We start from the raw sequence: 13,799 nt of genomic DNA on the forward strand, positions 1-13,799 counted from the left end.
ACGGGATTCGGGGAAGGCCCGAGAAGGGACCACAAAGGTTTACGGGCCGAGGGGGTGGGGGCGAGACAAAGAGCAGCAGCTGAGGCCGACCGTGGGAAGAAATGGAAAAGTGGCCGGGAAGGAGGGCGGGCGCGAAAAGAAGGGGTGTGAGGGATGGGGAGCGGCGGCGCCGGGGTGGGGAGGGGCGGCGGCGCGCGGAGCCCGGGCGGGGCCGTGCGGGGCGCGGGGGGTTCGGGGGGCCCGCGGGCGGAGGGGCTGGGGACGGCGGAGAAGGGGCGGGAGGCGCGAGCGCCGCGAAGTTACTCGGGCTGTGCCCTGGCCGGGTACGCGTGCTGGCGGCGGGGCGGCGGGAGGAGCGAAGCGGGGCTCCGCGGGCTGAAACCCGAAACCTCCGGTCCCCGAGCGCGGCGGGGAGGAAGGAAGCTGCTGCCGCGGCGGCGACGGAGGCGGGGAGGCGGCTCGGGCCGACCCGGCCCTGAGCTGCCGCGGCGGCGGCCTCTGGGTGAGTACACGCCGGGGCGCGGGCGGGAAGTGGGGCGCTGGCAGGCATGGAGCGGCGCCGAGTTCTTTGTGCCGTGCGGGAGGGCGCGGGGGTGCAGCCAGGCGGGGTCTCTGCGCCCCCTTCCCCCACGCCTCCCCGCCCCCACGGCGCTTTTTTCTCCGCGCCGCTTGGAGGTAGGCAGTTATTTCCCCGCGCACTCCGCTTTGCTTCGGGGACCCGGGGCTCTTTGTGGTAAGATTTGAGGGCGCGCCCCTCTCCTGCGGCCGGGGGCTTCTGAGAGGCCCATCCCACCAGCCCGCCTGGCTTCGCCCGCGCTGCCGGAAGCCCCTTTCTCAGACCCCCGGAAAGCGAGGACCGCGGTGCGTCCCCGTGCCCCCTGGTCCCCTCCGGGACAGGTGTGCGGGGCAAAGCGGCCTGGAGCCTTAGCCGAAATCTGGGAGGACCAGGTGCGCTACATCCTCAGTCGGGGCTTAGGGCGCTGTCTCCTGAGCTGGGCGGAAGGTGCGCCCAGAAGGCGCCCGGCCCACCTGGGCGCCGGCTCGGCGTTTCTGCTCCTCAGGTCTGCCAGCGGACATTCGGTTAGTTTGGGGGTACTTGGCCCGCCTTCTGGGCCAGAGCTTAGCCCCGGTCCAAACCTTTTGACAAAGGCGTGTGGGATAAGAATGTCTTCTGAATAACGGTGGGGTTCTGGGTTGTGCTCTCGTAACCACCCAGCGGTGCGTTATCAGTTTATCTCACATCTTTGAGGCTGGTTTTGTTTTTTTACTATACCTTTCATCCGTTGTGTCTGTACTTTCAAGAGCCCTGAAACCACCTCCTCCCTGTGAACGTGGTGTGGTTTTGGAGGGAAAGGACTTTGGTTCCTTGATGTATCCAGTTCAGTGTTTGAGGGGGAGGCTCGACATGGTGGTGGTGGGGTGAGCGTCACTGTGCCCCCTCCCCATCCAGCCAACAGACCCAGCCCAGCCTCTTTTCCACCTGTGACCTGGACCCAGAAAAGAGCTTTGGAGCTACCGCATCGAAAAATATTGATGGCTTTCCCTCATAATCCCTCGTGGCCACTGAGGTAGGTGAGGAAACGTATTTCCCAGGCCCCCAGCAGAGAGGTTGTTTGGAAGCACCTCAGATTGCACAGACAGGAGCTCTTCATCCAGCTTTCTTTAACTGGGATTCTACCACCCATTTCAGTCCCAGTGCCTCTCTTCCTGCCTTAGTCTACACTCATTTTAGCTTCTAAGATGCTTTCAAGCACTTTAATACACACTTTTAAATTTCATTCATGTAACAGCCCTCTGAGTGTTATTAGCAGCTTTTACAGGTGAGGAACTGAGAGTCGAGAAAAGTACTCTGCTCAGCAAGTAAGGAGCCAAGATATATTCAGATCTTTTGACTTGCCAGTACTTTTCACACGGGCTGCATCACATGTGGGTCCTTGATCTCAGGATTTTCCTTGCCCTGCAACTCCGCCACCTTGCTGGGAAGAATAGGAACTTTTCACAAGGAGGCCTGCTTGGCATTTAGAGACTAAGTCCAAGCCTAAAGTAGTCAAATCATCTTCTTTGTGTTGCAGCCCTGTGCAGGGGGAGTCAGAAATGAGGCCTGGCCATGTGATCAGAGAGTTGAGTTCGTCGCTTGGGTTCTGTGAAAGACAGAATGGGGTGAATTGGAACTGATCTAAATGCCACCCAAAGGAGGTACAGTTCTGTGATGTAAACTCTGCTGGGACCAGTCAGGAAGCCTGAGTGTAGAATGGCTATGTGGGGACTGTGTGTAGAACATACCTTCTGTAAAGAGATAGAAGCAGGTGTGAATCTGAATTGGGGAGGGGGGAGCAGTGGAAAGTTGCAAATTTTTAAGGAAGAAAGCTCTGTGTTTTTAAAATTGGCAACTAATTCAAAACAGTTTTCAAAGTATGCTGGGCAATCAAATCATGTGTGTAGGCTCATTGTAGTCTGCAGACTGCCAGCTTGCAACCTTAGGAAGTACTTGCTCTCATTCTGAGATGCAATAAAGCATAACTGGAGGGCAGAAGTGATGTTTTCTTGCTGTTTTCTTTGAGAGCAACAAACATCAACAAAGTTGGAGGTAGTGCTACCTGGAGTTTGGAGTAAGGATTGACTTTATGACTCAATACTTCGTTCATTCAGCCAGTATTAGTACTGATCTCCTCTGTGATTTTAGTCCTGCACCAAGAGAATACTTCCAAGTAGTTTTTGTTAGCCAGTTTAACAAATCTAGAAACAGAGGTAATATGAATGCATAATATATAATTTATTGATATTATATTATAAAATATGATAAAGTACTGTTTGCATTTCCAACTTTAGGACCCACCTGAGTATATTGGATATGCTTTTAAAACTACATAAATGAGGATCATATATAATTATATGCTCCATGACTTAATTTTTTGACTTAATAATCAGACTTGGATGTCTTCTAATGTCAATAACATAGATATACTTCATTCTTTTTAATGGCTACATAGTATTTTATAGTATAGTTTCACCAGAATTCATTTAAACATTTTCCTATTGAGGGGCTTTGAGATTTTTTCCCAGCTTCATCTATTATCAATGCTATAGTGAACATATTGAATGGTTTTCCTTGGAAATGAACAGAGATCATTCTGTCCTATGCAATATTGTTCTTTACAGCATCGGACTTTACTTCCATCACCAGTCACATCCTCAACTGGGCGTTTTTTTTTGCTTTGGCTCTGTCTCTTTATTCTTTCTGGAGTTATTTCTCCACTCAACTCCAGTAGCATGTTGGACACCTACTGACCTGGGGAGTTCATCTTTCAGTGTCCTATCTTTTTGCCTTTTCATACTGTTCATGGGGTTCTCAAGGCAAGAATACCGAACTGGTTTGCCATTTCAGTCCCTTCTCCAGTGGACCACATTTTGGTCTTCATGGCCCAGATCTTCGCATCACAAAAAGATCTTCAGGACCCAGATAACGACAATGGTATGATCACTCACCTAGCGCCAGACATCCTGGAATGTGAAGTCAAGTGGGCCTAAGGAAGCATCACTCGGAACAAAGCTAGTAGAGGTGATGAATTTCAGTCAAGCTATTTCAAATCCTAAAACGTGATGGTATGAAAGTGCTGTACTCAATATGCCAGCAAAATTGGAAAACTCAGTGATGGCCACAGGACTGGAAAAGGTCAGTTTTCATTCCAATCCCAAAGAAAGGCAATGCCAAAGAATGTTCAAACTATAGCACAATTGCACTCATCTCACACGCTAGCAAAGTAATGCTCAAAATTCTCCAAACCAGACTTCAACAGTATGTGAACTGTGAACTTCCAGATGTTCAAGCTGGATTTAGAAAAGGCAGAGGAACCAGAGATCAAATTGCCAACATCCTTTGGATCATAGAAAAAGCAAGAGAATTCCAGAAAAGCATCTACTTTTGTTTTATTGACTATGCAAAAGCCTTTGACTGTGGGTCATGACAAACTGTGGAAAATTCTTTTTTTTTTTTAGCTTAATTTTATTTTTATTTTTGGAAAATTCTTCAAAGAGATGGAATACCAGACCACCTGACCTGCCTCCTGAGAAATCTGTATATAGGTCAAGAAGCAACAGTTAGAATTGGACATGAAACAACAGACTGGTTCCAAATCAGGAAAGGAGTGCATCAAGGCTGTATATTGTCACCCTGCTTATTTAACTTATATAGAGAGTACATCTTGAGAAACGCTGGGCTGGAGGAAGCATAGGCTGGAATCAAGACTGCCGGGAGAAATATCAATAACCTCAGATATGCAGATGACACCACCCTTATGGCAGAAGGTGAAGAAGAACTAAAGAACCTCTTGATGAAAGTGAAAGAGGAGAGTGAAAAAGTTGGCTTAAAACTCAGCATTCAGAAAACTAAGATCATGACATCTGGTCCCATCACTTCATGGCAAATAGATGGGAAAACAATGGAAACAGTGAGAGACTTTATTTTGGGGGGCTCCAAAATCACTGCAGATGGTGACTGTAGCCGTGAAATTAAAAGACTCTCACTACTTGGAAGAAAAGCTGTAACCAACCTAGACAGTATATTAAAATGCAGAGACATTACTTTGCCAACAAAGGTCTGTCTAGTCAAAGCTATAGTTTTTCAAGTAGTCATGTATGGATGTGAGAGTTGGACTATAAATAAAGCTGAGTGCTGAAGAATTGATGCTTTTGAACTCTGGTGCTCTAGAAGACTCTTGAGAGTCCTTTGGACTGCAAGGAGATCCAACCAGTCCATCCTAAAGGAGATCAGTCCTGAATATTCATTGGAAGGACTGATGTTGAAGCTGAAACTCTAATACTTTGGCCACCTGATGCGAAGAGCTGACTCATTTGAAAAGTCCTGATGCTGGGAAAGATTGAAGGCAGGAGGAGAAGAGGGTGACAGAGGATGAGGTGGTTGGATGGCATCACTGACTCTCGATGGACATGAGTTTGAGCAAACTCCGAGAGTTGGTGATGGACAGGGAAGCCTGGCGTGCTGCAGTCCATGGGGTCACAAAGAATCGGACACGACTGAGTGACTGAACTGGTAGTGAACATGCTTATACCTAAGTCTCTGTGTTTGTAGAGTATTTCTGGATAAAAGTTGTTCTTAGGAGTGAAGTTGGTGGGTCAAAGGAAATGTATGTTTTAAACATTTATTTAAGCAGAATTCCTTTTGTTTATTGGGATCTGGGGATGATTCAGAAAAAGAGATTGAGTGTATTTAATTACTTAGGTTCACTTGTTTGGAGACAGATGTGTGCATACGGCGTAGGTAGTATTCAAAGGCTGTAAATGGAAATACCTCCCTTCTACGTAGCCCTCTATTTTCCTTTTTTGGCACAACTAATTTTGCCACTTTTTATGCATTTATAGGTAAATAAAATATTCAATTTTATTTTCAATTTTCTTCCTCTAAAAAAATTGTCATAGTAGTATCTAAATACCCCATTCTGCTTATAGAATGTGAAGAATTTAGCATATACCGTGGAGACCGTCCCGTATTGAAGTTGTGTTGGTTTTAAACGCTGACAGGTTCTTCTAACTCTGCTGTTAAAAAGTGCACTAATGGATTTATACTTCTTCACATTCCTTAACAGTTTTTCCACTGAATTGTTGGTGATCTCGTCAATTTGTGAGGGTCTTTTTAAAAGCTAATTCTTTTCTTGTTAATAAATTACGTATCTTGCCTTTTTTGTCTTCCCAGATTTGCTTATTGTACCTTTGGTTGTTTGATGTTTATGAGTTAGTGTTCGGAGAAGGCAGTGGCACCCCACTCCAGTACTCTTGCCTGGACAATCCCATGGACGGAGGAGCCTGGTAGGCTGCAGTCCATGGGGTCGCTAAGAGTCAGACACGACTGAGCGACTTCACTTTCACTTTTCATTTTCATGCATTGGAGAAGGAAATGGCAACCCACTCCAGTGTTCTTGCCTGGAGAATCCCAGGGACGGGGGAGCCTGGTGGGCTGCAGTCCATGGGGTCGCACAGAGTCGGACACAACTGAAGTGACTCAGCAGCAGCAGCAGCAGCATGAGTTAATGTTGGTTGCTCAGTCGTGTCCGACTCTTTGTGACCCCATGGGCTGTAGCCCACCAGGCTCCTCTGTCCATGGGATTTTTCAGGCAAGAATACTGGAGTGGGTTGTCATTTCCTTCTCCAGTTTTATGTGGTTAAGTCTATAAGACTTTTCTCTATGGCTTCAAGTTTTCTGTCATTTAGGAAGCCTTCTCCTATCTGAAAATTAGTTTTTTCTTAAATTCGCTCTTTCCTCTCCATTTTTCTTTGCATTTTTCATCTAAATTATTGAAAATTATTGTATCTTTTACTCTTTTTCAGTGTCTTTCCTTTCTGACACCAGGGAGGTCAAAGTTTGAATTTGAGATCAAGGTTGAAGGTCCAGGTTTGCTGGTGAGCCTCTAGCTAATGTAGCCTGTCTATTTCCTTTCACTTTTATTGTAACTTTTTTTTTTTTTTAAGCAAATCTTAAGGATGAGCTCTCCTCCAGGTGGGAGAGAGAAAGGGCATTCTAGACAAGGGGGCCATTGTCATGTGCAAAGTCGTGGCATTGGAGAGAGCAGTGCATGCTTTGAGAACCGTGATTTGTTCAGTATGGCTGAAGTGTTGGCTCCTGTAAGTGAAAACATTCTGCAGATACCAGAGGCTGGTATGTCATGACCAGGTTTGCGTAGCAGTGTTCAGCCTTGCAGCAGTGGGAGGACACATTGGAGTAGGGGTGAGGTTAAAGACAGGAAGGTGAGATGGAAACATCTGGTTGTCATTGAGGGAAAAGATGATGAGGCTCTGATCTGTGGTAACAGCAGTGCAGATGAAGTTTTGAGTTAGGAGTCAGTGGTACACTAAATGTCTATAAGGAATGGAACCCACCAGCGTTAATTGCTTTACTTACATTCTCTCATTGAATCCTAGCCATTCAGTATGGATATCCAAAGCCCAGATATATCCATTAATCTGCCCAAGGTCACATAGAAAGTGTCAGTCCTGGCCATCGGGATTATCTGACAAGAGTGATCTAGGATGTCCTAGATTTCTGTCCTGAGTGATTCTGGTGGGTGGTGATGTATTTTTCTAGAGTAGAGAAAAACATGAAGTACTGCATATTGAGATGATAGAAGCAGAGTTGATGAATTCTGAGGTACCTGGGTGTGACATGTGGGAGAGAACATCTTCTGGGTAGAAATAAATCTGGAGCCCCCAAGTGTTGTCTAAGCTATAGATGGAGATTTTGGAGTCAACCTTGTTTTGGTGAGTAAAGAGAGGGAACATACACAAAGAGAGAGGGAGAAGGAGAGATGAGCTATCAAACAGGAATCTTCCTTTTGAAAGTGGTAGAAAATCCAGTTCAAATTGGCAAAAGCAGAAAAGAAAGTTACTGGCTCATGTCACTAAAAATCTGTAGCGTGTATTTGGCTTTATGCATGGATCAGAGTTCAAATGATTCATCAGGACTTTTTTTCTTAACTTCCCTGACTCATGCTCTCCCCTCATGGTGGCTAGGGGAAGTTGCAGATTCAAATCCAGTACAGGGGGAAGTTGGGTTTCTCCCAGCAACAATCCCTTTATGTCTCAGAATCTGATTGGGTCAGAGGGAGTTGGAAGATGCTCTTGGTAAGGCTTCAGTGGTGTCACATCCATGAAGTCACATGAACTCAGAGGAGGAAAAGGATGACTCTTCACAAGGAACTCAGGGGCAACCGCAGAGCAAGTGGAAGAGATTAAAGGGAAGTAAAGAGTTAATTTCCTTTGTAGATGAGGAAGGAAGTAGTGCCTCCCAGACAAAATCTTGGGAAACTGTAACACTTAGAGTGCAGAATGATTCCAGGTAGATGTAAAACTGGTAGGAAACTGAGTGGGGAGAGGCAGAAGGGAGCTGGAACAAGGGAGACGAAGGAAAAGTCTCAGGAGAAAAATGAAAATTGTCAAAGGTGTCAGATGATGGAGAGACTACAAGGAAGGGCCCATTGGATTCAATTTTGATTCATATATTTGCCCTCAGCAAAGATAGTCTTTTATTTTAGACTTGGGATTGCATTCTAGAGGTTCCTATTCCTACATGTATTCTGGGATGGCCAGGTAAGGGCAGAGATGTAGTCAGGAAACTTGGGTTTGTCAACGATTAGGTATATGACTATGAAAAACTCACTTCACCTCTTTGGGCCCTCCAGTCCATCATCTATAAAATAACACGTTAGAATGAGTTACTTCCAAAGCTTCTTTCGGCTCTCAAGTGTTGGAGATGGTGAACCTGATCCCTTCTTGACACCTGTTACCACAACCTTGGCCCAAGCCTTTATCTCTTTCTAGGGATATAGCAGCAGCCTCAAACTGGTGTCTCTGCCTCCATGCATGGGCCCTACAGTCCATTCTTCACCTAGCAGCAGAATAACCCTTCTAAAACATGAGTCAGGTGCATCATTCCAGGGGCCTCTGTTCCCACATGGAATCTCATCCACACTCCTTACCACGACCCACGGTGCCCTGTGTAATCTGGCCCTTTGCTGTTTCTACAGTCTGCCTCTTTCCTCACTCCTCTCCAGCTTCCTTGCTATTCCTCAGGCATCCCAAGCTCATTCTAGCTCAGGGCCTTTGCAAGGGCTCTTCCCGTGGCCAGAAATTCCCTTGTATCATTTTTTGGTCTCTGCTCAAATCCTTAGCTCTTTGGAGAGTCTTTGCTGACTCCTCACTCCCAGCTCACCCACCGTTACTCCATTTTACTTATCCTTATAGCACCCACCACTCTTAGGAATTATTTTGTGTATTTTTTTATATTTTTGTTTTTTATCAAGTTATTTTTTTTCTTTTCATATTTTTCCAGGTTGACTGAGATACAATTGACATACAGCACAGTACGAGTTTAAGGTGTACAGCATAATGATTTGATTTGAATCATGAAATGATTATCACAATAAGTTTAGTGAATGTCTGCCATCTCATACAGATTCAAAATAGATTTGAATGAATCTAAATAGATTCATACAGATTCAGAAATAGAACAGTTTTTTTCCTTGTGCTGAGAACTCAGAATTTACTCTTGACAATTTTCATATATAACATATGGCCATGTTAATTATACTTATTATGTTGGGCGTTACATCATTAGTATTTATTAACATTATAACTGGGAATTTCTACTATTGATTATGTATTTGTTTGCTGTCTGAGTCCCCTGTTCCCTTAATGTAAGCTCCAGGAGAGGAGAGGTTTTGGCATGTTGCTTGGTGCTATGTCCGGCTGCAAAGTAGAGCTTAGCTCTTTAGGTATGCAGTAAATATTTTTTTGAGGTAGCTGAGGGAGGAATGAGAAGGGGGAAGTTAGAAGTGTCTCAGAACAAGTAGCAGTGTGGTAAGGGAAGGGGCCTCCCCTGCTCCTCAGGGCTTTATATTCTGGCATCTGTCTCAGATATGGTCATCAGAAAAGTATATTCAGAGGAATACCATTTTAAGCTGAAATCTCAGTTTTAGCATTATGAGTTTAGTTTGCTGGGCTCTAAGATCTTCATGACCTGGATAATCACGATGGTATGATCACTCACCTAGAGCCAGACATCCTGGAATGGGAAGTCAAGTGGGCCTTAGGAAGCATCACTATGAACAAAGCTAGTGAAGGTAATGGAATTCCAGTTGAGCTATTTCAAATCCTAAAAGTTGATGCTGTGAAGGTGCTGCACTCAACATGCCAGCAAATTTGGAAAACTCAGCAGTGACCACAGGACTGGAAAAGGTCAGTTTTCATTCCAGTCCCAAAGAAAGGCAGTGACAAAGAATGTTCAAACTACTGCACAGTTGCACTCATCTCACACACTAGTAAAGTAATGCTCAAAATTCTCCAAGCCAGGCTTCAGCAATACGTACACCGTGAACTTCCAGATGTTCGAGCTAGATTTAGAAAAGGCAGAGGAACCAGAGACCAAATTGCCAACATCTGATGGATCATTGAAAAAGCAACAGAGTTCCAGAAAAACATCTATTTCTACTTTATTGACTATGCCAAAGCCCTTTGACTGTGTGGGTCACAATAAACTGTAGAAAATTCTGAAAGAGATGGGAATACCAGACCACCTGACCTGCCTCTTGAGAAACCTGTATGCAGGTCAGGAAGCAAGAGTTAGAACTGGACATGGAACAACAGACTGGTTCCAAATAGGAAAAGGAGTATGTCAAGGCTGTATATTGTCACCCTGCTTATTTAACTTATATGCAGAGTACATCATGAGAAACTCTGGGCTGGAGGAAGACAGGCTGGAATCAAGGATGCTGGGAGAAATATCAATAACCTCAGATATGCAGATGACACCACCTTTATGGCAGAAAGCAAAGAGGAACTAAAGAGCCCCTTGATGAAAGTGAAAGAGGAGAGTGAAAAAGTTGGTTTAAAGCTCAACATTCAGAAAACTAAGATCATGGCATCCAGTCCCATCACTTCATGGCAAATAGGTGGGGAAACAGTGGAAACAGTGGCTGACTTTATTTTTCTGGGCTCCAGAATCACTGCAGATGGTGATTGCAGCCATGAAATTAAAAGACGCTTACTCCTTGGAAGGAAAGTTATGACCAACCTAGATAGCATATTAAAAAGCAGAGACATCACTTTGTCAACAAAGTAGTCAGTGCTGTGGTTTTTCCTTGTGGTCATGTATGGATGTGAGAGTTGGACTGTAAAGAAAGCTGAGCACCGAAGAATTGATGCTTTGAACTGTGGTGTTGGAGAAGACTCTTGAGAGTCCCTTGGAGTGCAAGGAGATCCAGCCAGTCCATCCTGAAGGAGATCAGTCCTGGGTGTTCATTGGTAGGACTGATGCTGAAACTGAAACTCCAATACTTTGGCCACCTGATGGGAAGAGCTGACTCATTGGAAAAGACCCTGATGCTGGGAAGGATTGAGGGCAAGAGAAGGGGATGACAGAGGATGAGATGGTTGGATGGCATCACCAACTCAATGGACATGGGTTTGGGTGAACTCTGGGAGTTGGTGATGGACAGGGAGGCCTGGCCTGCTGTGGTTCATGGGGTCGCAAAGAGTCGGACACAACTGAGCGACTGAACTGAACTGGAATGAAGATAATGGGTAAAAGAAATAATAAAGGGTAAAACCAATTAGCTTAGTAATCATTAGTTATCTTGTGACAGAAGTAATCAAGTCAGCCTTATTCTCAGCATAGCTTCTGTCTCTTGTCTTCTTGGAGCATGTATGTAAATTTGTTTATGGAGGGAATCATTTTATTTTTCTTGATCTGTTCGTTTAGTGTACATAGGAACAAGTAGAATGAAACCAATTACTCCTATAGAACAGGCTTTCTTAACCTCAACACCACTGACACATTGGTCTGGATAATTCTTTGTTGGGGGTGAGCAGGAGGCTTCCCAGTGCATTATGGGATGTTTAGCAGCATCCTTGGCCTTAGATGACAGTAGCATCCCCTGAGATGTGACAACCAAAGATGTCTCCAGAAATTGCCAGATATCTCTTGAAGTGGAAGTGGAGGCAAAATCACCCCTCCTTGAGAACCACTCTTGTAAAATATTGGGGTAGTAACTGAGTTTGATTATTATCTAGAGTCTTCCAATTAGACATTTTCAGACCCTCCCAGCCATCCTGCTTCTATCTTTAGCTTCAAAAGATGAGATTTGCTCTTTCAGGGAAGGGGTTGTGGCCTGGAATATCAGTCCCCCTCAGCACAGATGTAGGTAAATCAGAACTGCATGTTTTTCAGTCAACTGGTCACCTGGGTGCCTGAGAGCCTGACTCAGCTAGAGCCTCTGCTTCAGTGGTTACCGAGCAGCTGAGTTCTTGGCTGAGTGCTCTCCTGCTGACTGAGCTGTCAGCCCTGAGCCCCCAGTAGGGTCAGACGTGTTTCCCTTCTTCAGTCTTTCTCAACAGCCTTTCTCTCCTCTCTTTTATTCACTTAGTGGTCAAATGAAACCTCTTTGGTTTTAATTAAAATTTGAAAGGGAAAAGGAGAATTTTCTTTTCATGTTTTAAGTAGTTTTCTTGAACATTTTTTAAGTTTATCTCCTGACAGTCACTCTACTAGCTGCTTTCACACATGTTACTTCATATATTCTCCTTGGTAATCATATGAAGTTGGTTAATTCCACTGTTTTGACCTTTTTGGAGAAATTGAGGCTCAGAGAGTTAGAAGATAGCATGTAATCACATGCAATTCAAACCAAGGTTTAGTTAAGGTTCTGAAAAACATGTTCTTTCTATTGAATATCAAATCAAAATGGATATTACTATGAGTAGGGGGGATATAAAATCCCACATTCAAAGTACTGTTGCATATTCAAAAGGGAAACTGAGGAAGAATTTATAATCCATCTGCAAGGGAAAGCATACTCACCTAAAATAAAAATTTTTGCTAAGACACGCATGTCTGAAAAGGTAATGTTAAAGAACTCGATGTAAAGGGTGATCAGGGTCATTGTGAGGATGGGATGTTCCAGAAAGACTTCTTGAGACTTTTGCTGCTAAGGTAGATGTAAGCAGCTTCAGATGTTATTCGTATAAATGTCAGTAAGAGCTTATGATAGTGATCACCAAGCTCTGCCAGACTGAGTGGATTCACCTGTGCTTTTGGTATCACTTCAGTTGGAAAAAAAAATGCGTAATTACAGAGAGCTCATGTGAATTAATAATAGTGTAAAAGATGAATTCAAATTTTATTGACCACAATATCATATTTATTGTGAAGAATTTATTATTGAAGAATAATAATTCACATGTGTGCAACATCATTTATTTGGTCTATAGACAGTAATGGCCACCCAGAGTTTGGGAATGCATGACTTAGATAATGTGTGATAGGATGGTTTATAGAGGAAATAAAAATAAGAGGGAAGCAAGGTAACCAAGAAATAATCTCTACCTTGCTATGCAGATCTGTGCAAATAATGCCTGCAAATATAACTATAGTCTCTTCAGGAAATTCATGTTTTTGAGATTTAGCCTTTTGGAAAATTCTAATGTAAGTCATTTGGTATATAACTAACATTATCTGCACTTATCTATTTGTCTTTCTGGTGGCATAAAATCCAATAGGACTTGACAATCTTTTTTTTAAATTCAGCAGTTTCCCTTTTATCATTTAAGAAAATATTAAAGTTGAATGGAGAGCTCTGAACTGTTTCAAGGGCCTTTGTTTTTCTTACTCATTTGGGCCATATAGATACAGTTAGCATATCTTGCAAAGTGCTGAGAAGTAGAAAATCGACCTTCCCCAAAGGTGCAGAAGGGAATGGCATCTGTCTGACAGAAGCCATACCTGGAGAACTTTGCACTGAAGCCCTTCCTCAGTATATCGGCTTCTACTTTACATAGACCTTTCCTAAGCTTGACAAGGAAAGCTGCAGGTAAATATCCTCCGTATAGGGAAAGGGGCAGCCAATGTTTGAATAAATTACAGAGAAAGTTTCAAAAGGAATCAGAATATGCAAGGCACACTTGGTACTGAGTTGACCAAAAAGTTCATTCTAGGGGACTTCCCTGGTGGTCCAGTCATTAAGAATCCATCTTGCAATGAAGGGGTCACAAACTGGAACCATGGTCAGGGAACTAAGAACCCACATGCCATGGAGCAGCTAAGCCCTCGTGCCACTACTAGAGAATCTTTGTGTCACAGTGAAGATCCCATGTGCCAAAACTAAGACCCGACTCAGCCAAGTAAGTTTGTTGCTGTTTAGTTGTTCAGTCTTGTGACTTTCTGTGACCCCATGGACGGCAGCTCACCAGGCTTCCTTGTCCTTTACCATCTCGCAAAGTTTGCTCAAACTCATGTC

The 13,799-nt window shown here is 44.2% G+C and overlaps 1 protein-coding gene across 4 annotated transcripts in view; it reads left to right on the forward strand.

Annotated features, from left to right (window-relative positions):
- Positions 1 to 272: 272 nt before the first annotated feature.
- Positions 273 to 13,799, forward strand: part of GPR161 (G protein-coupled receptor 161) — a 57,157-nt gene continuing 43,630 nt past the window's right edge. The window contains exons 1-2 of one of the 4 annotated variants that reach the window (XM_070462728.1): positions 277 to 502; positions 1,451 to 1,568. The gene's annotated coding sequence lies outside the window, so the exon portion shown is untranslated. Of the gene's footprint in view, positions 503 to 1,450; positions 1,569 to 13,799 lie in introns of all 4 variants that reach the window. The other 3 variants (XM_070462731.1, XM_070462727.1, XM_070462732.1) reach the window with 3 other exon arrangements.

This window comes from Odocoileus virginianus, unplaced genomic scaffold (assembly GCF_023699985.2).
Source record: "Odocoileus virginianus isolate 20LAN1187 ecotype Illinois unplaced genomic scaffold, Ovbor_1.2 Unplaced_Scaffold_12, whole genome shotgun sequence".
Taxonomy (NCBI): domain Eukaryota; kingdom Metazoa; phylum Chordata; class Mammalia; order Artiodactyla; family Cervidae; genus Odocoileus; species Odocoileus virginianus.